We start from the raw sequence: 20,004 nt of genomic DNA on the forward strand, positions 1-20,004 counted from the left end.
TGGGAAGGGAACCTGAGAGGCCCTTTGAAGGTAAGTACTATTTTTGTGTTCTTATTGAACACTTGGAAGAGGCCTAAGCTTGGGAAGGGAACCTGAGAGGCCCTTTGAAGGTAAGTACTATTTTGTGGTGGTTTTTCTTGGACACGTGGAAGAGGCCTAAGCTGGGAAGGGAACCTGAGAGGCCCTTTGAAGGTAAGTACTATTTTGTGGTGGTTTTTCTTGGAAACGTGGAAGAGGCCTAAGCTTGGGAAGGGAACCTGAGAGGCCCTTTGAAGGTAAGTACTATTTTTGTGTTTTTATTGAACACTTGGAAGAGGCCTAAGCTTGGGAAGGGAACCTGAGAGGCCCTTTGAAGGTAAGTACTATTTTGTGGTTTTCTTGGACACGTGGAAGAGGCCTAAGCCTGGAGAAGGGAACCTGAGAAGCCCTTTGAAGGTAAGTACTATTTTGTGGTTTTCTTGGACACTTGGAAGAGGCCTAAGCCTGGGGAAGGGAACCTGAGAGGCCCTTTGAAGGTAAGTACTATTTTGTGGTTTTCTTGAACACTTGGAAGAGGCCTAAGCTTGGGAAGGGAACCTGAGAGGCCCATTGAAGGTAAGTACTATTTTGTGGTTTTCTTGGACACGTGGAAGAGGCTTAAGCCTGGGAAGGGAACCTGAGAGGCCCATTGAAGGTAAGTACTATTTTGTGGTTTTCTTGGACACGTGGAAGAGGCCTAAGACTGGGGAAGGGAACCTGAGAGGCCCTTTGAAGGTAAGTACTATTTTGTGGTTTTCTTGGACACGTGGAAGAGGCCTAAGCTTGGGAAGGGATCCTGAGAGGCCCTTTGAAGGTAAGTACTATTTTGTGTTTTTATTGAACACTTGGAAGAGGCCTAAGCTTGGGAAGGGAACCTGAGAGGCCCTTTGAAGGTAAGTACTATTTTTGTGTTTTTATTGAACACTTGGAAGAGGCCTAAGCTTGGGAAGGGAACCTGAGAGGCCCTTTGAAGGTAAGTACTATTTTGTGGTGGTTTTTCTTGGACACGTGGAAGAGGCCTAAGCTGGGGAAGGGAACCTGAGAGGCCCTTTGAAGGTAAGTACTATTTTGTGGTGGTTTTTCTTGGACACGTGGAAGAGGCCTAAACTGGGAAGGGAACCTGAGAGGCCCTTTGAAGGTAAGTACTATTTTGTGGTGGTTTTTCTTGGACACGTGGAAGAGTCCTAAGCTGGGGAAGGGAACCTGAGAGGCCCTTTGAAGGTAAGTACTATTTTGTGGTGGTTTTTCTTGGACACGTGGAAGAGGCCTAAGCTTGGGAAGGGAACCTGAGAGGCCCTTTGAAGGTAAGTACTATTTTTGTGTTTTTATTGAACACTTGGAAGAGGCCTAAGCTTGGGAAGGGAACCTGAGAGGCCCTTTGAAGGTAAGTACTATTTTGTGGTGGTTTTTCTTGGACACGTGGAAGAGGCCTAAGCTGGGGAAGGGAACCTGAGAGGCCCTTTGACTGTAAGTACTATTTTGTGGTGGTTTTTCTTGGACACATGGAAGAGGCCTAAGCTGGGAAGGGAACCTGAGAGGCCCTTTGAAGGTAAGTACTATTTTGTGGTGGTTTTTCTTGGACACGTGGAAGAGGCCTAAGCCTGGGAAGGGAACCTGAGAGGCCCTTTGAAGGTAAGTACTATTTTTGTGTTTTTATTGAACACTTGGAAGAGGCCTAAGCTTGGGAAGGGAACCTGAGAGGCCCTTTGAAGGTAAGTACTATTTTGTGGTGCTTTTTCTTGGACACGTGGAAGAGGCCTAAGCTGGGAAGGGAACCTGAGAGGCCCTTTGAAGGTAAGTACTATTTTGTGGTGGTTTTTCTTGGACACGTGGAACAGGCCTAAGCCTGGGGAAGGGAACCTGAGAGGCCCTTTGAAGGTAAGTACTATTTTTGTGTTTTTATTGAACACTTGGAAGAGGCCTAAGCTTGGGAAGGGAACCTGAGAGGCCCTTTGAAGGTAAGTACTATTTTGTGGTGGTTTTTCTTGGACACGTGGAAGAGGCCTAACCTGGGAAGGGAACCTGAGAGGCCCTTGGAAGGTAAGTAATATTTTGTGGTGGTTTTTCTTGGACACGTGGAAGAGGCCTAAGCTTGGGAAGGTAACCTGAGAGGCCCTTTGAAGGTAAGTACTATTTTGAGGTAGTTTTTCTTGGAGGAGGTGGAAGAGGCCTAAGATGGGAAGGGAACCTGAGAGGCCCTTTGAAGGTAAGTACTATTTTGTGGTTTTCTTGGACACGTGGAAGAGGCCGAAGCCTGGGGAAGGGAACCTGAGAGGCCCATTGAAGGTAATTACTATTTTGTGGTTTTCTTGGACACGTGGAAGAGGCCTAAGCCTGGGAAGGGAACCTGAGAGGCCCATTGAAGGTAAGTACTATTTTGTGGTGGTTTTTCTTGGACACGTGGAAGAGGCCTAAGACTGGGGAAGGGAACCTGAGAGGCCCATTGAAGGTAAGTACTATTTTGTGGTTTTCTTGGACACGTGGAAGAGGCCTAAGCCTGGGGAAGGGAACCTGAGAGGCCCTTTGAAGGTAAGTACTATTTTGTGGTGGTTTTTCTTGGACACGTGGAAGAGGCCTAACCTGGGAAGGGAACCTGAGAGGCCCTTTGAAGGTAAGTACTATTTTGTGGTGGTTTTTCTTGGACACGTGGAAGAGGCCTAACCTGGGAAGGGAACCTGAGAGGCCCTTTGAAGGTAAGTACTATTTTGTGGTGGTTTTTCTCGGACACGTGGAAGAGGCCTAAGCTTGGGAAGGGAACCTGAGAGGCCCTTTGAAGGTAAGTACTATTTTGTGTTTTTATTGAACACTTGGAAGAGGCCTAAGCTTGGGAAGGGAACCTGAGAGGCCCTTTGAAGGTAAGTACTATTTTGTGGTGGTTTTTCTTGGACACGTGGAAGAGGCCTAAGCTGGGGAAGGGAACCTGAGAGGCCCTTTGAAGGTAAGCACTATTTTGTGGTGGTTTTTCTTGGACACGTGGAAGAGGCCTAAGCTGGGAAGGGAACCTGAGAGGCCCTTTGAAGGTAAGTACTATTTTGTGGTGGTTTTTCTTGGACACGTGGAAGAGGCCTAAGCTGGGGAAGGGAACTTGAGAGGCCCTTTGAAGGTAAGTACTATTTTGTGGTGGTTTTTCTTGGACACGTGGAAGAGGCCTAAGCTTGAGAAGGGAACCTGAGAGGCCCTTTGAAGGTAAGTACTATTTTTGTGTTTTTATTGAACACTTGGAAGAGGCCTAAGCTTGGGAAGGGAACCTGAGAGGCCCTTTGAAGGTAAGTACTATTTTGTGGTGGTTTTTCTTGGACACGTGGAAGAGGCCTAAGCTGGGGAAGGGAACCTGAGAGGCCCTTTGAAGGTAAGTACTATTTTGTGGTGGTTTTTCTTGGACACGTGGAAGAGGCCTAAGCTGGGAAGGGAACCTGAGAGGCCCTTTGAAGGTAAGTGCTATTTTGTGGTGGTTTTTCTTGGACACGTGGAAGAGGCCTAAGCCTGGGAAGGGAACCTGAGAGACCCTTTGAAGGTAAGTACTATTTTGTGGTGGTTTTTCTTGGACACGTTGAAGAGGCCTAAGCCTGGGGAAGGGAACCTGAGAGGTCCTTTGAAGTTAAGTACTATTTTGTGGTTTTCTTGGACACTTGGAAGAGGCCTAAGCTTGGGAAGGGAACCTGAGAGGCCCATTGAAGGTAAGTACTATTTTGTGGTGGTTTTTCTTGGACACGTGGAAGAGGCCTAAGCTGGGAAGGAAACCTGAGAGGCCCTTTGAAGGTAAGTACTATTTTGTGGTGGTTTTTCTTGGACACGTGGAAGAGGCCTAAGCCTGGGGAAGGGAATCTGAGAGGCCCTTTGAAGGTAAGTACTATTTTTGTGTTTTTATTGAACACTTGGAAGAGGCCTAAGCTTGGGAAGGGAACCTGAGAGGCCCTTTGAAGGTAAGTACTATTTTGTGGTGGTTTTTCTTGGACACGTGGAAGAGGCCTAAGCTTGGGAAGGGAACCTGAGAGGCCCTTTGAAGGTAAGTACTATTTTGTGGTGGTTTTTCTTGGACACGTGGAAGAGGCCTAAGCTGGGAAGGGAACCTGAGAGGCCCTTTGAAGGTAAGTACTATTTTGTGGTTTTATTGGACACGTGGAAGAGGCCTAAGCCTGGGGAAGGGAACCTGAGAGGCCCATTGAAGGTAAGTACTATTTTGTGGTTTTCTTGGACACGTGGAAGAGGCCTAAGCCTGGGAAGGGAACCTGAGAGGCCCATTGAAGGTAAGTACTATTTTGTGGTGGTTTTTCTTGGACACGTGGAAGAGGCCTAAGCCTGGGGAAGGGAACCTGAGAGGCCCTTTGAAGGTAAGTACTATTTTGTGTTTTTATTGAACACTTGGAAGAGGCCTAAGCTTGGGAAGGGAACCTGAGAGGCCCTTTGAAGGTAAGTACTATTTTGTGGTGGTTTTTCTTGGACACGTGGAAGAGGCCTAAGCTTGGGAAGGGAAACTGAGAGGCCCTTTGAAGGTAAGTACTATTTTTGTGTTTTTATTGAACACTTGGAAGAGGCCTAAGCTTGGGAAGGGAACCTGAGAGGCCCTTTGAAGGTAAGTACTATTTTGTGGTGTTTTTTCTTGGACACATGGAAGAGGCCTAAGCTGGGGAAGGGAACCTGAGAGGCCCTTTGAAGGTAAGTACTATTTTGTGGTGGTTTTTCTTGGACACGTGGAAGAGGCCTAATCTGGGAAGGGAACCTGAGAGACCCTTTGAAGGTAAGTACTATTTTGTGGTGGTTTTTCTTGGAAACGTGGAAGAGGCCTAAGCTTGGGAAGGGAACCTGAGAGGCCCTTTGAAGGTAAGTACTATTTTTGTGTTTTTATTGAACACTTGGAAGAGGCCTAAGCTTGGGAAGGGAACCTGAGAGGCCCTTTGAAGGTAAGTACTATTTTGTGGTTTTCTTGGACACGTGGAAGAGGCCTAAGCCTGGAGAAGGGAACCTGAGAAGCCCTTTGAAGGTAAGTACTATTTTGTGGTTTTCTTGGACACTTGGAAGAGGCCTAAGCTTGGGAAGGGAACCTGAGAGGCCCTTTGAAGGTAAGTACTATTTTGTGGTTTTCTTGAACACTTGGAAGAGGCCTAAGCTTGGGAAGGGAACCTGAGAGGCCCATTGAAGGTAAGTACTATTTTGTGGTTTTCTTGGACACTTGGAAGGGCCTAAGCTTGGGAAGGGAACCTGAGAGGCCCTTTGAAGGTAAGTACTATTTTGTGGTTTTCTTGGACACGTGGAAGAGGCCTAAGCTTGGGAAGGGAACCTGAGAGGCCCATTGAAGGTAAGTACTATTTTGTGGTTTTCTTGGACACTTGGAAGAGGCCTAAGCTTGGGAAGGGAACCTGAGAGGCCCATTGAAGGTAAGTACTATTTTGTGGTGGTTTTTCTTGGACACTTGGAAGAGGCCTAAGCTTGGGAAGGGAACCTGAGAGGCCCATTGAAGGTAAGTACAATTTGTGGTGGTTTTTCTTGGACACGTGGAAGAGGCCTAAGCTGGGGAAGGGAACCTGAGAGGCCCATTGAAGGTAAGTACTATTTTGTGGTGGTTTTTCTTGGACACGTGGAAGAGGCCTAAGCTTGGGAAGGGAACCTGAGAGGCCCTTTGAAGATAAGTACTATTTTGTGGTTTTCTTGGACACGTGGAAGAGGCCTAAGCTTGGGAAGGGAACCTGAGAGGCCCTTTGAAGGTAAGTACTATTTTGTGTTTTTATTGAACACTTGGAAGAGGGCTAAGCTTGGGAAGGGAACCTGAGAGGCCCTTTGAAGGTTAAGTACTATTTTTGGGTTTTTATTGAACACTTGGAAGAGGCCTAAGCTTGGGAAGGGAACCTGAGAGGCCCTTTGAAGGTAAGTACTATTTTGTGGTGGTTTTTCTTGGACACGTGGAAGAGGCCTAAGCTGGTGAAGGGAACCTGAGAGGCCCTTTGAAGGTAAGTACTATTTTGTGGTGGTTTTTCTTGGACACGTGGAAGAGGCCTAAGCTGGGGAAGGGAACCTGAGAGGCCCATTGAAGGTAAGTACAATTTGTGGTGGTTTTTCTTGGACACGTGGAAGAGGCCTAAGCTGGGGAAGGGAACCTGAGAGGCCCATTGAAGGTAAGTACTATTTTGTGGTGGTTTTTCTTGGACACGTGGAAGAGGCCTAAGCTTGGGAAGGGAACCTGAGAGGCCCTTTGAAGATAAGTACTATTTTGTGGTTTTCGTGGACACGTGGAAGAGGCCTAAGCTTGGGAAGGGAACCTGAGAGGCCCTTTGAAGGTAAGTACTATTTTGTGTTTTTATTGAACACTTGGAAGAGGCCTAAGCTTGGGAAGGGAACCTGAGAGGCCCTTTGAAGGTAAGTATGATATGATATGATATGATATGGTATTTGTAACGCGCCTATACACAAGTGTTTCAAGGCGCGACGAGGCAGGGAGGGAGGGAAACAAGGGGAAGACAGACAAACGATCCTACTAGGCCAGGTGTCATTCAGATCGCGCAAGTGCAGAGGTAAGGGGAAAAGGAGGAAGTGCAGGGGGAGGAGGTGGGGGGGAAGTGCAGTACAAGGTAAGTAGCGTAAAAAAAATAATAAATAATAAATAAAAAGGGCCAGCTGGTGGCAAGTGCGAGGTAAGTGCAGAGCAAGTGCTGGGAAGGGGGCTGTAGGGATACAGTGACAGTCCCACAGTGCAGGGGGAGCCAGGGAGGCAGTGCAAGTGGAGAGTGGCTGGGCCCTGGACCGAGGTTGCTGAGAGTGGCCGAGATGCAGGTTTAGTGCTGAATTCAGTGGGGAGTTAAGCAGGATTAGCAGGGGAGAGGGAGAGAGTAGGCAGAAGCGAAGAGGAAGGTTTTGAGGTGCTTCCGGAACCGGAGATGGTTCTCCTCAAGTTTCAGGGACCCCTATTTTTGTGTTTTTATTGAACACTTGGAAGAGGCCTAAGCTTGGGAAGGGAACCTGAGAGGCCCTTTGAAGGTAAGTACTATTTTGTGGTGGTTTTTCTTGGACACGTGGAAGAGGCCTAAGCTGGGGAAGGGAACCTGAGAGGCCCTTTGAAGGTAAGTGTTATTTTGTGTTTTTCTTGGACACTTGGAAGAGGCCTAAGCTTGGGAAGGGAACCTGAGAGGCCCATTGAAGGTAAGTACTATTTTGTGGTGGTTTTTCTTGGACACTTGGAAGAGGCCTAAGCTTGGGAAGGGAACCTGAGAGGCCCATTGAAGGTAAGTACAATTTGTGGTGGTTTTTCTTGGACACGTGGAAGAGGCCTAAGCTGGGGAAGGGAACCTGAGAGGCCCATTGAAGGTAAGTACTATTTTGTGGTGGTTTTTCTTGGACACGTGGAAGAGGCCTAAGCTTGGGAAGGGAACCTGAGAGGCCCTTTGAAGATAAGTACTATTTTGTGGTTTTCTTGGACACGTGGAAGAGGCCTAAGCTTGGGAAGGGAACCTGAGAGGCCCTTTGAAGGTAAGTACTATTTTGTGTTTTTATTGAACACTTGGAAGAGGGCTAAGCTTGGGAAGGGAACCTGAGAGGCCCTTTGAAGGTTAAGTACTATTTTTGTGTTTTTATTGAACACTTGGAAGAGGCCTAAGCTTGGGAAGGGAACCTGAGAGGCCCTTTGAAGGTAAGTACTATTTTGTGGTGGTTTTTCTTGGACACGTGGAAGAGGCCTAAGCTGGTGAAGGGAACCTGAGAGGCCCTTTGAAGGTAAGTACTATTTTGTGGTGGTTTTTCTTGGACACGTGGAAGAGGCCTAAGCTGGGGAAGGGAACCTGAGAGGCCCATTGAAGGTAAGTACAATTTGTGGTGGTTTTTCTTGGACACGTGGAAGAGGCCTAAGCTGGGGAAGGGAACCTGAGAGGCCCATTGAAGGTAAGTACTATTTTGTGGTGGTTTTTCTTGGACACGTGGAAGACGCCTAAGCTTGGGAAGGGAACCTGAGAGGCCCTTTGAAGATAAGTACTATTTTGTGGTTTTCGTGGACACGTGGAAGAGGCCTAAGCTTGGGAAGGGAACCTGAGAGGCCCTTTGAAGGTAAGTACTATTTTGTGTTTTTATTGAACACTTGGAAGAGGCCTAAGCTTGGGAAGGGAACCTGAGAGGCCCTTTGAAGGTAAGTATGATATGATATGATATGATATGGTATTTGTAACGCGCCTATACACAAGTGTTTCAAGGCGCGACGAGGCAGGGAGGGAGGGAAACAAGGGGAAGACAGACAAACGATCCTACTAGGCCAGGTGTCATTCAGATCGCGCAAGTGCAGAGGTAAGGGGAAAAGGAGGAAGTGCAGGGGAAGGAGGTGGGGGGGAAGTGCAGTACAAGGTAAGTAGCGTAAAAAAAATAATAAATAATAAATAAAAAGGGCCAGCTGGTGGCAAGTGCGAGGTAAGTGCAGAGCAAGTGCTGGGAAGGGGGCTGTAGGGATACAGTGACAGTCCCACAGTGCAGGGGGAGCCAGGGAGGCAGTGCAAGTGGAGAGTGGCTGGGCCCTGGACCGAGGTTGCTGAGAGTGGCCGAGATGCAGGTTTAGTGCTGAATTCAGTGGGGAGTTAAGCAGGATTAGCAGGGGAGAGGGAGAGAGAAGGCAGAAGCGAAGAGGAAGGTTTTGCGGTGCTTCCGGAACCGGAGATGGTTCTCCTCAAGTTTCAGGGACCCCTATTTTTGTGTTTTTATTGAACACTTGGAAGAGGCCTAAGATTGGGAAGGGAACCTGAGAGGCCCTTTGAAGGTAAGTACTATTTTGTGGTGGTTTTTCTTGGACACGTGGAAGAGGCCTTAGCTGGGGAAGGGAACCTGAGAGGCCCTTTGAAGGTAAGTGTTATTTTGTGTTTTTCTTGGACACGTGGAAGAGGCCTACACTTGGGGAAGGGAACCCTGAGAGGCCCTTAGAAGGTAAGTACTATTTTGTGGTTTTCTTGGACACGTGGAAGAGGCCTACACTTGGGGAAGGGAACCCTGAGAGGCCCATTGAAGGTAAGTACTATTTTGTGGTTTTCTTGGACACGTGGAAGAGGCCTAAGCCTGGGGAAGGGAACCTGAGAGGCCCATTGAAGGTAAGTACTATTTTGTGGTGGTTTTTCTTGGACACGTGGAAGAGGCCTACACTTGGGGAAGGGAACCCTGAGAGGCCCTTTGAAGGTAAGTACTATTTTGTGGTGGTTTTTCTTGGACACGTGGAAGATGCCTAAGATGGGGAAGGGAACCTGAGAGGCCCATTGAAGGTAAGTACTATTTTGTGGTTTTCTTGGACACGTGGAAGAGGCCTAAGCCTGGGGAAGGGAACCTGAGAGGCCCATTGAAGGTAAGTACTATTTTGTGGTGGTTTTTCTAGGACACGTGGAAGAGGCCTAAGCTGGGGAAGGGAACCTGAGAGGCCCATTGAAGGTAAGTACTATTTTGTGGTTTTCTTGGACACGTGGAAGAGGCCTAAGCCTGGGGAAGGGAACCTGAGAGGCCCATTGAAGGTTAGTACTATTTTGTGGTTTTCTTGGACACGTGGAAGAGGCCTAAGCCTGGGAAGGGAACTTGAGAGGCACTTTGAAGGTAAGTACTATTTTGTGGTGGTTTTTCTTGGACACGTGGAAGAGGCCTAAGCTGGGGAAGGGAACCTGAGAGGCCCATTGAAGGTAAGTACTATTTTGTGGTTTTCTTGGACACGTGGAAGAGGCCTAAGCCTGGGGAAGGGAACCTGAGAGGCCCATTGAAGGTAAGTACTTTTTTGTGGTTTTCTTGGACATGTGGAAGAGGCCTAAGCCTGGGGAAGGGAACCTGAGAGGCCCATTGAAGGTAAGTACTATTTTGTGGTTTTCTTGGACACGTGGAAGAGGCCTAAGCCTGGGAAGGGAACCTGAGAGGCCCTTTGAAGGTAAGTACTATTTTGTGGTGGTTTTTCTTGGACACGTGGAAGAGGCATAAGCCTGGGGAAGGGAACCTGAGAGGCCCTTTGAAGGTAAGTACTATTTTTGTGTTTTTATTGAACACTTGGAAGAGGCCTAAGCTTGGGAAGGGAACCTGAGAGGCCCATTGAAGGTAAGTACTATGTTGTGGTTTTCTTAGACACTTGGAAGAGGCCTAAACTTGGGAAGGGAACCTGAGAGGCCCTTTGAAGGTAAGTACTATTTTGTGGTTTTCTTGGACACGTCGAAGAGGCCTAAGCCTGGGGAAGGGAACCTGAGAGGCCCTTTGAAGGTAAGTACTATTTTGTGGTTTTCTTGGACACTGGGAAGAGGCCTAAGCCTGGGGAAGGGAACCTGAAAGGCCCTTTGAAGGTAAGTACCATTTTGTGGTTTTCCTGAACACTTGGAAGAGGCCTAAGCTTGGGAAGGGAACCTGAGAGGCCCATTGAAGGTAAGTACTATTTTGTGGTTTTCTTGGACACTTGGAAGAGGCCTAAGCTTGGGAAGTGAACCTGAGAGGCCCTTTGAAGGTAAGTACTATTTTGTGGTTTTCTTGGACACGTGGAAGAGGCCTAAGCTTGGGAAGGGAACCTGAGAGGCCCATTGAAGGTAAGTACTATTTTGTGGTGGTTTTTCTTGGACACGTGGAAGAGGCCTAAGCTGGGGAAGGGAACCTGAGAGGCCCATTGAAGGTAAGTACAATTTGTGGTGGTTTTTCTTGGACACGTGGAAGAGGCCTAAGCTTGGGAAGGGAACCTGAGAGGCCCTTTGAAGATAAGTACTATTTTGTGGTTTTCGTGGACACGTGGAAGAGGCCTAAGCTTGGGAAGGGAACCTGAGAGGCCCTTTGAAGGTAAGTACTATTTTGTGTTTTTATTGAACACTTGGAAGAGGCCTAAGCTTGGGAAGGGAACCTGAGAGGCCCTTTGAAGGTAAGTATGATATGATATGATATGATATGGTATTTGTAACGCGCCTATACACAAGTGTTTCAAGGCGCGACGAGGCAGGGAGGGAGGGAAACAAGGGGAAGACAGACAAACGATCCTACTAGGCCAGGTGTCATTCAGATCGCGCAAGTGCAGAGGTAAGGGGAAAAGGAGGAAGTGCAGGGGGAGGAGGTGGGGGGGAAGTGCAGTACAAGGTAAGTAGCGTAAAAAAAATAATAAATAATAAATAAAAAGGGCCAGCTGGTGGCAAGTGCGAGGTAAGTGCAGAGCAAGTGCTGGGAAGGGGGCTGTAGGGATACAGTGACAGTCCCACAGTGCAGGGGGAGCCAGGGAGGCAGTGCAAGTGGAGAGTGGCTGGGCCCTGGACCGAGGTTGCTGAGAGTGGCCGAGATGCAGGTTTAGTGCTGAATTCAGTGGGGAGTTAAGCAGGATTAGCAGGGGAGAGGGAGAGAGAAGGCAGAAGCGAAGAGGAAGGTTTTGAGGTGCTTCCGGAACCGGAGATGGTTCTCCTCAAGTTTCAGGGACCCCTATTTTTGTGTTTTTATTGAACACTTGGAAGAGGCCTAAGCTTGGGAAGGGAACCTGAGAGGCCCTTTGAAGGTAAGTACTATTTTGTGGTGGTTTTTCTTGGACACGTGGAAGAGGCCTAAGCTGGGGAAGGGAACCTGAGAGGCCCTTTGAAGGTAAGTGTTATTTTGTGTTTTTCTTGGACACTTGGAAGAGGCCTAAGCTTGGGAAGGGAACCTGAGAGGCCCATTGAAGGTAAGTACTATTTTGTGGTGGTTTTTCTTGGACACTTGGAAGAGGCCTAAGCTTGGGAAGGGAACCTGAGAGGCCCATTGAAGGTAAGTACAATTTGTGGTGGTTTTTCTTGGACACGTGGAAGAGGCCTAAGCTGGGGAAGGGAACCTGAGAGGCCCATTGAAGGTAAGTACTATTTTGTGGTGGTTTTTCTTGGACACGTGGAAGAGGCCTAAGCTTGGGAAGGGAACCTGAGAGGCCCTTTGAAGATAAGTACTATTTTGTGGTTTTCTTGGACACGTGGAAGAGGCCTAAGCTTGGGAAGGGAACCTGAGAGGCCCTTTGAAGGTAAGTACTATTTTGTGTTTTTATTGAACACTTGGAAGAGGCCTAAGCCTGGGGAAGGGAACCTGAGAGGCCCTTTGAAGGTTAAGTACTATTTTTGTGTTTTTATTGAACACTTGTAAGAGGCCTAAGCTTGGGAAGGGAACCTGAGAGGCCCTTTGAAGGTAAGTACTATTTTGTGGTGGTTTTTCTTGGACACGTGGAAGAGGCCTAAGCTGGTGAAGGGAACCTGAGAGGCCCTTTGAAGGTAAGTACTATTTTGTGGTGGTTTTTCTTGGACACGTGGAAGAGGCCTAAGCTGGGGAAGGGAACCTGAGAGGCCCATTGAAGGTAAGTACAATTTGTGGTGGTTTTTCTTGGACACGTGGAAGAGGCCTAAGCTGGGGAAGGGAACCTGAGAGGCCCATTGAAGGTAAGTACTATTTTGTGGTGGTTTTTCTTGGACACGTGGAAGAGGCCTAAGCTTGGGAAGGGAACCTGAGAGGCCCTTTGAAGATAAGTACTATTTTGTGGTTTTCGTGGACACGTGGAAGAGGCCTAAGCTTGGGAAGGGAACCTGAGAGGCCCTTTGAAGGTAAGTACTATTTTGTGTTTTTATTGAACACTTGGAAGAGGCCTAAGCTTGGGAAGGGAACCTGAGAGGCCCTTTGAAGGTAAGTATGATATGATATGATATGATATGGTATTTGTAACGCGCCTATACACAAGTGTTTCAAGGCGCGACGAGGCAGGGAGGGAGGGAAACAAGGGGAAGACAGACAAACGATCCTACTAGGCCAGGTGTCATTCAGATCGCGCAAGTGCAGAGGTAAGGGGAAAAGGAGGAAGTGCAGGGGAAGGAGGTGGGGGGGAAGTGCAGTACAAGGTAAGTAGCGTAAAAAAAATAATAAATAATAAATAAAAAGGGCCAGCTGGTGGCAAGTGCGAGGTAAGTGCAGAGCAAGTGCTGGGAAGGGGGCTGTAGGGATACAGTGACAGTCCCACAGTGCAGGGGGAGCCAGGGAGGCAGTGCAAGTGGAGAGTGGCTGGGCCCTGGACCGAGGTTGCTGAGAGTGGCCGAGATGCAGGTTTAGTGCTGAATTCAGTGGGGAGTTAAGCAGGATTAGCAGGGGAGAGGGAGAGAGAAGGCAGAAGCGAAGAGGAAGGTTTTGCGGTGCTTCCGGAACCGGAGATGGTTCTCCTCAAGTTTCAGGGACCCCTATTTTTGTGTTTTTATTGAACACTTGGAAGAGGCCTAAGCTTGGGAAGGGAACCTGAGAGGCCCTTTGAAGGTAAGTACTATTTTGTGGTGGTTTTTCTTGGACACGTGGAAGAGGCCTAAGCTGGGGAAGGGAACCTGAGAGGCCCTTTGAAGGTAAGTGTTATTTTGTGTTTTTCTTGGACACGTGGAAGAGGCCTACACTTGGGGAAGGGAACCCTGAGAGGCCCTTAGAAGGTAAGTACTATTTTGTGGTTTTCTTGGACACGTGGAAGAGGCCTACACTTGGGGAAGGGAACCCTGAGAGGCCCATTGAAGGTAAGTACTATTTTGTGGTTTTCTTGGACACGTGGAAGAGGCCTAAGCCTGGGGAAGGGAACCTGAGAGGCCCATTGAAGGTAAGTACTATTTTGTGGTGGTTTTTCTTGGACACGTGGAAGAGGCCTACACTTGGGGAAGGGAACCCTGAGAGGCCCTTTGAAGGTAAGTACTATTTTGTGGTGGTTTTTCTTGGACACGTGGAAGATGCCTAAGATGGGGAAGGGAACCTGAGAGGCCCATTGAAGGTAAGTACGATTTTGTGGTTTTCTTGGACACGTGGAAGAGGCCTAAGCCTGGGGAAGGGAACCTGAGAGGCCCATTGAAGGTAAGTACTATTTTGTGGTGGTTTTTCTTGGACACGTGGAAGAGGCCTAAGCTGGGGAAGGGAACCTGAGAGGCCCATTGAAGGTAAGTACTATTTTGTGGTTTTCTTGGACACGTGGAAGAGGCCTAAGCCTGGGGAAGGGAACCTGAGAGGCCCATTGAAGGTTAGTACTATTTTGTGGTTTTCTTGGACACGTGGAAGAGGCCTAAGCCTGGGAAATGGAACTTGAGAGGCACTTTGAAGGTAAGTACTATTTTGTGGTGGTTTTTCTTGGACACGTGGAAGAGGCCTAAGCTGGGGAAGGGAACCTGAGAGGCCCATTGAAGGTAAGTACTATTTTGTGGTTTTCTTGGACACGTGAAAGAGGCCTAAGCCTGGGGAAGGGAACCTGAGAGGCCCATTGAAGGTAAGTACTTTTTTGTGGTTTTCTTGGACATGTGGAAGAGGCCTAAGCCTGGGGAAGGGAACCTGAGAGGCCCATTGAAGGTAAGTACTATTTTGTGGTTTTCTTGGACACGTGGAAGAGGCCTAAGCCTGGGAAGGGAACCTGAGAGGCCCTTTGAAGGTAAGTACTATTTTGTGGTGGTTTTTCTTGGACACGTGGAAGAGGCATAAGCCTGGGGAAGGGAACCTGAGAGGCCCTTTGAAGGTAAGTACTATTTTTGTGTTTTTATTGAACACTTGGAAGAGGCCTAAGCTTGGGAAAGGAACCTGAGAGGCCCATTGAAGGTAAGTACTATGTTGTGGTTTTCTTAGACACTTGGAAGAGGCCTAAACTTGGGAAGGGAACCTGAGAGGCCCTTTGAAGGTAAGTACTATTTTGTGGTTTTCTTGGACACGTCGAAGAGGCCTAAGCCTGGGGAAGGGAACCTGAGAGGCCCTTTGAAGGTAAGTACTATTTTGTGGTTTTCTTGGACACTGGGAAGAGGCCTAAGCCTGGGGAAGGGAACCTGAAAGGCCCTTTGAAGGTAAGTACCATTTTGTGGTTTTCCTGAACACTTGGAAGAGGCCTAAGCTTGGGAAGGGAACCTGAGAGGCCCATTGAAGGTAAGTACTATTTTGTGGTTTTCTTGGACACTTGGAAGAGGCCTAAGCTTGGGAAGTGAACCTGAGAGGCCCTTTGAAGGTAAGTACTATTTTGTGGTTTTCTTGGACACGTGGAAGAGGCCTAAGCTTGGGAAGGGAACCTGAGAGGCCCATTGAAGGTAAGTACTATTTTGTGGTGGTTTTTCTTGGACACGTGGAAGAGGCCTAAGCTGGGGAAGGGAACCTGAGAGGCCCATTGAAGGTAAGTACAATTTGTGGTGGTTTTTCTTGGACACGTGGAAGAGGCCTAAGCTGGGGAAGGGAACCTGAGAGGCCCATTGAAGGTAAGTACTATTTTGTGGTGGTTTTTCTTGGACACGTGGAAGAGGCCTAAGCTTGGGAAGGGAACCTGAGAGGCCCTTTGAAGATAAGTACTATTTTGTGGTTTTCTTGGACACGTGGAAGAGGCCTAAGCTTGGGAAGGGAACCTGAGAGGCCCTTTGAAGGTAAGTACTATTTTGTGTTTTTATTGAACACTTGGAAGAGGCCTAAGCTTGGGAAGGGAACCTGAGAGGCCCTTTGAAGGTAAGTACTATTTTTGTGTTTTTATTGCACACTTGGAAGAGGCCTAAGCTTGGGAAGGGAACCTGAGAGGCCCTTTGAAGGTAAGTACTATTTTGTGGTGGTTTTTCTTGGACACGTGGAAGAGGCCTAAGCTGGGAAGGGAACCTGAGAGGCCCTTTGAAGGTAAATACTATTTTGTGGTTTTCTTGGACACGTGGAAGAGGCCTAAGCCTGGGGAAGGGAACCTGAGAGGCCCATTGAAGGTAAGTACTATTTTGTGGTTTTCTTGGACACGTGGAAGAGGCTTAAGCCTGGGAAGGGAACCTGAGAGGCCCATTGAAGGTAAGTACTATTTTGTGGTTTTCTTGGACACGTGGAAGAGGCCTAAGACTGGGGAAGGGATCCTGAGAGGCCCTTTGAAGGTAAGTACTATTTTGTGTTTTTATTGAACACTTGGAAGAGGCCTAAGCTTGGGAAGGGAACCTGAGAGGCCCTTTGAAGGTAAGTACTATTTTTGTGTTTTTATTGAACACTTGGAAGAGGCCTAAGCTTGGGAAGGGAACCTGAGAGGCCCTTTGAAGGTAAGTACTATTTTGTGGTGGTTTTTCTTGGACACGTGGAAGAGGCCTAAGCTGGGGAAGGGAACCTGAGAGGCCCTTTGAAGGTAAGTACTATTTTGTGGTGGTTTTTCTTGGACACGTGGAAGAGGCCTAAGCTGGGAAGGGAACCTGAGAGGCCCTTTGAAGGTAAGTACTATTTTGTGGTGGTTTTTCTTGGACACGTGGAAGAGTCCTAAGCTGGGGAAGGGAACCTGAGAGGCCCTTTGAAGGTAAGTACTATTTTGTGGTGGTTTTTCTTGGACACGTGGAAGAGGCCTAAGCTTGGGAAGGGAACCTGAGAGGCCCTTTGAAGGTAAGTACTATTTTTGTGTTTTTATTGAACACTTGGAAGAGGCCTAAGCTTGGGAAGGGAACCTGAGAGGCCCTTTGAAGGTAAGTACTATTTTGTGGTGGTTTTTCTTGGACACGTGTAAGAGGCCTAAGCTGGGGAAGGGAACCTGAGAGGCCCTTTGACTGTAAGTACTATTTTGTGGTGGTTTTTCTTGGACACATGGAAGAGGCCTAAGCTGGGAAGGGAACCTGAGAGGCCCTTTGAAGGTAAGTACTATTTTGTGGTGGTTTTTCTTGGACACGTGGAAGAGGCCTAAGCCTGGGAAGGGAACCTGAGAGGCCCTTTGAAGGTAAGTACTATTTTTGTGATTTTATTGAACACTTGGAAGAGGCCTAAGCTTGGGAAGGGAACCTGAGAGGCCCTTTGAAGGTAAGTACTATTTTGTGGTGGTTTTTCTTGGACACGTGGAAGAGGCCTAAGCTGGGAAGGGAACCTGAGAGGCCCTTTGAAGGTAAGTACTATTTTGTGGTGGTTTTTCTTGGACACGTGGAAGAGGCCTAAGCCTGGGGAAGGGAACCTGAGAGGCCCTTTGAAGGTAAGTACTATTTTTGTGTTTTTATTGAACACTTGGAAGAGGCCTAAGCTTGGGAAGGGAACCTGAGAGGCCCTTTGAAGGTAAGTACTATTTTGTGGTGGTTTTTCTTGGACACGTGGAAGAGGCCTAACCTGGGAAGGGAACCTGAGAGGCCCTTCGAAGGTAAGTAATATTTTGTGGTGGTTTTTCTTGGACACGTGGAAGAGGCCTAAGCTTGGGAAGGTAACCTGAGAGGCCCTTTGAAGGTAAGTACTATTTTGTGGTAGTTTTTCTTGGAGGAGGTGGAAGAGGCCTAAGATGGGAAGGGAACCTGAGAGGCCCTTTGAAGGTAAGTACTATTTTGTGGTTTTCTTGGACACGTGGAAGAGGCCGAAGCCTGGGGAAGGGAACCTGAGAGGCCCATTGAAGGTAATTACTATTTTGTGGTTTTCTTGGACACGTGGAAGAGGCCTAAGCCTGGGAAGGGAACCTGAGAGGCCCATTGAAGGTAAGTACTATTTTGTGGTGGTTTTTCTTGGACACGTGGAAGAGGCCTAAGACTGGGGAAGGGAACCTGAGAGGCCCATTGAAGGTAAGTACTATTTTGTGGTTTTCTTGGACACGTGGAAGAGGCCTAAGCCTGGGGAAGGGAACCTGAGAGGCCCTTTGAAGGTAAGTACTATTTTGTGGTGGTTTTTCTTGGACACGTGGAAGAGGCCTAACCTGGGAAGGGAACCTGAGAGGCCCTTTGAAGGTAAGTACTATTTTGTGGTGGTTTTTCTTGGACACGTGGAAGAGGCCTAACCTGGGAAGGGAACCTGAGAGGCCCTTTGAAGGTAAGTACTATTTTGTGGTGGTTTTTCTCGGACACATGGAAGAGGCCTAAGCTTGGGAAGGGAACTGAGAGGCCCTTTGAAGGTAAGTACTATTTTGTGTTTTTATTGAACACTTGGAAGAGGCCTAAGCTTGGGAAGGGAACCTGAGAGGCCCTTTGAAGGTAAGTACTATTTTGTGGTGGTTTTTCTTGGACACGTGGAAGAGGCCTAAGCTGGGGAAGGGAACCTGAGAGGCCCTTTGAAGGTAAGCACTATTTTGTGGTGGTTTTTCTTGGACACTTGAAAGAGGCCTAAGCTGGGAAGGGAACCTGAGAGGCCCTTTGAAGGTAAGTACTATTTTGTGGTGGTTTTTCTTGGACACGTGGAAGAGGCCTAAGCTGGGGAAGGGAACCTGAGAGGCCCTTTGAAGGTAAGTACTATTTTGTGGTGGTTTTTCTTGGACACGTGGAAGAGGCCTAAGCTTGAGAAGGGAACCTGAGAGGCCCTTTGAAGGTAAGTACTATTTTTGTGTTTTTATTGAACACTTGGAAGAGGCCTAAGCTTGGGAAGGGAACCTGAGAGGCCCTTTGAAGGTAAGTACTATTTTGTGGTGGTTTTTCTTGGACACGTGGAAGAGGCCTAAGCTGGGGAAGGGAACCTGAGAGGCCCTTTGAAGGTAAGTACTATTTTGTGGTGGTTTTTCTTGGACACGTGGAAGAGGCCTAAGCTGGGAAGGGAACCTGAGAGGCCCTTTGAAGGTAAGTGCTATTTTGTGGTGGTTTTTCTTGGACACGTGGAAGAGGCCTAAGCCTGGGAAGGGAACCTGAGAGGCCCTTTGAAGGTAAGTACTATTTTGTGGTGGTTTTTCTTGGACACGTTGAAGAGGCCTAAGCCTGGGGAAGGGAACCTGAGAGGTCCTTTGAAGGTAAGTACTATTTTGTGATTTTCTTGGACACTTGGAAGAGGCCTAAGCTTGGGAAGGGAACCTGAGAGGCCCATTGAAGGTAAGTACTATTTTGTGGTGGTTTTTCTTGGACACGTGGAAGAGGCCTAAGCTGGGAAGGGAACCTGAGAGGCCCTTTGAAGGTAAGTACTATTTTGTGGTGGTTTTTCTTGGACACGTGGAAGAGGCCTAAGCCTGGGGAAGGGAACCTGAGAGGCCCTTTGAAGGTAAGTACTATTTTTGTGTTTTTATTGAACACTTGGAAGAGGCCTAAGCTTGGGAAGGGAACCTGAGAGGCCCTTTGAAGGTAAGTACTATTTTGTGGTGGTTTTTCTTGGACACGTGGAAGAGGCCTAAGCTTGGGAAGGGAACCTGAGAGGCCCTTTGAAGGTAAGTACTATTTTGTGGTGGTTTTTCTTGGACACGTGGAAGAGGCCTAAGCTGGGAAGGGAACCTGAGAGGCCCTTTGAAGGTAAGTACTATTTTGTGGTTTTATTGGACACGTGGAAGAGGCCTAAGCCTGGGGAAGGGAACCTGAGAGGCCCATTGAAGGTAAGTACTATTTTGTGGTTTTCTTGGACACGTGGAAGAGGCCTAAGCCTGGGAAGGGAACCTGAGAGGCCCATTGAAGGTAAGTACTATTTTGTGGTGGTTTTTCTTGGACACGTGGAAGAGGCCTAAGCCTGGGGAAGGGAACCTGAGAGGCCCTTTGAAGGTAAGTACTATTTTGTGTTTTTATTGAACACTTGGAAGAGGCCTAAGCTTGGGAAGGGAACCTGAGAGGCCCTTTGAAGGTAAGTACTATTTTGTGGTGGTTTTTCTTGGACACGTGGAAGAGGCCTAAGCTTGGGAAGGGAAACTGAGAGGCCCTTTGAAGGTAAGTACTATTTTTGTGTTTTTATTGAACACTTGGAAGAGGCCTAAGCTTGGGAAGGGAACCTGAGAGGCCCTTTGAAGGTAAGTACTATTTTGTGGTGTTTTTTCTTGGACACGTGGAAGAGGCCTAAGCTGGGGAAGGGAACCTGAGAGGCCCTTTGAAGGTAAGTACTATTTTGTGGTGGTTTTTCTTGGACACGTGGAAGAGGCCTAAGCTGGGAAGGGAACCTGAGAGGCCCTTTGAAGGTAAGTACTATTTTGTGGTGGTTTTTCTTGGAAACGTGGAAGAGGCCTAAGCTTGGGAAGGGAACCTGAGAGGCCCTTTGAAGGTAAGTACTATTTTTGTGTTTTTATTGAACACTTGGAAGAGGCCTAAGCTTGGGAAGGGAACCTGAGAGGCCCTTTGAAGGTAAGTACTATTTTGTGGTTTTCTTGGACACGTGGAAGAGGCCTAAGCCTGGAGAAGGGAACCTGAGAGGCCCTTTGAAGGTAAGTACTATTTTGTGGTTTTCTTGGACACTTGG

This window comes from Ambystoma mexicanum, chromosome 6p, assembly GCF_040938575.1.
Source record: "Ambystoma mexicanum isolate Mex_15411 chromosome 6p, UKY_AmexF1_1, whole genome shotgun sequence".
Lineage (NCBI taxonomy): Eukaryota > Metazoa > Chordata > Amphibia > Caudata > Ambystomatidae > Ambystoma > Ambystoma mexicanum.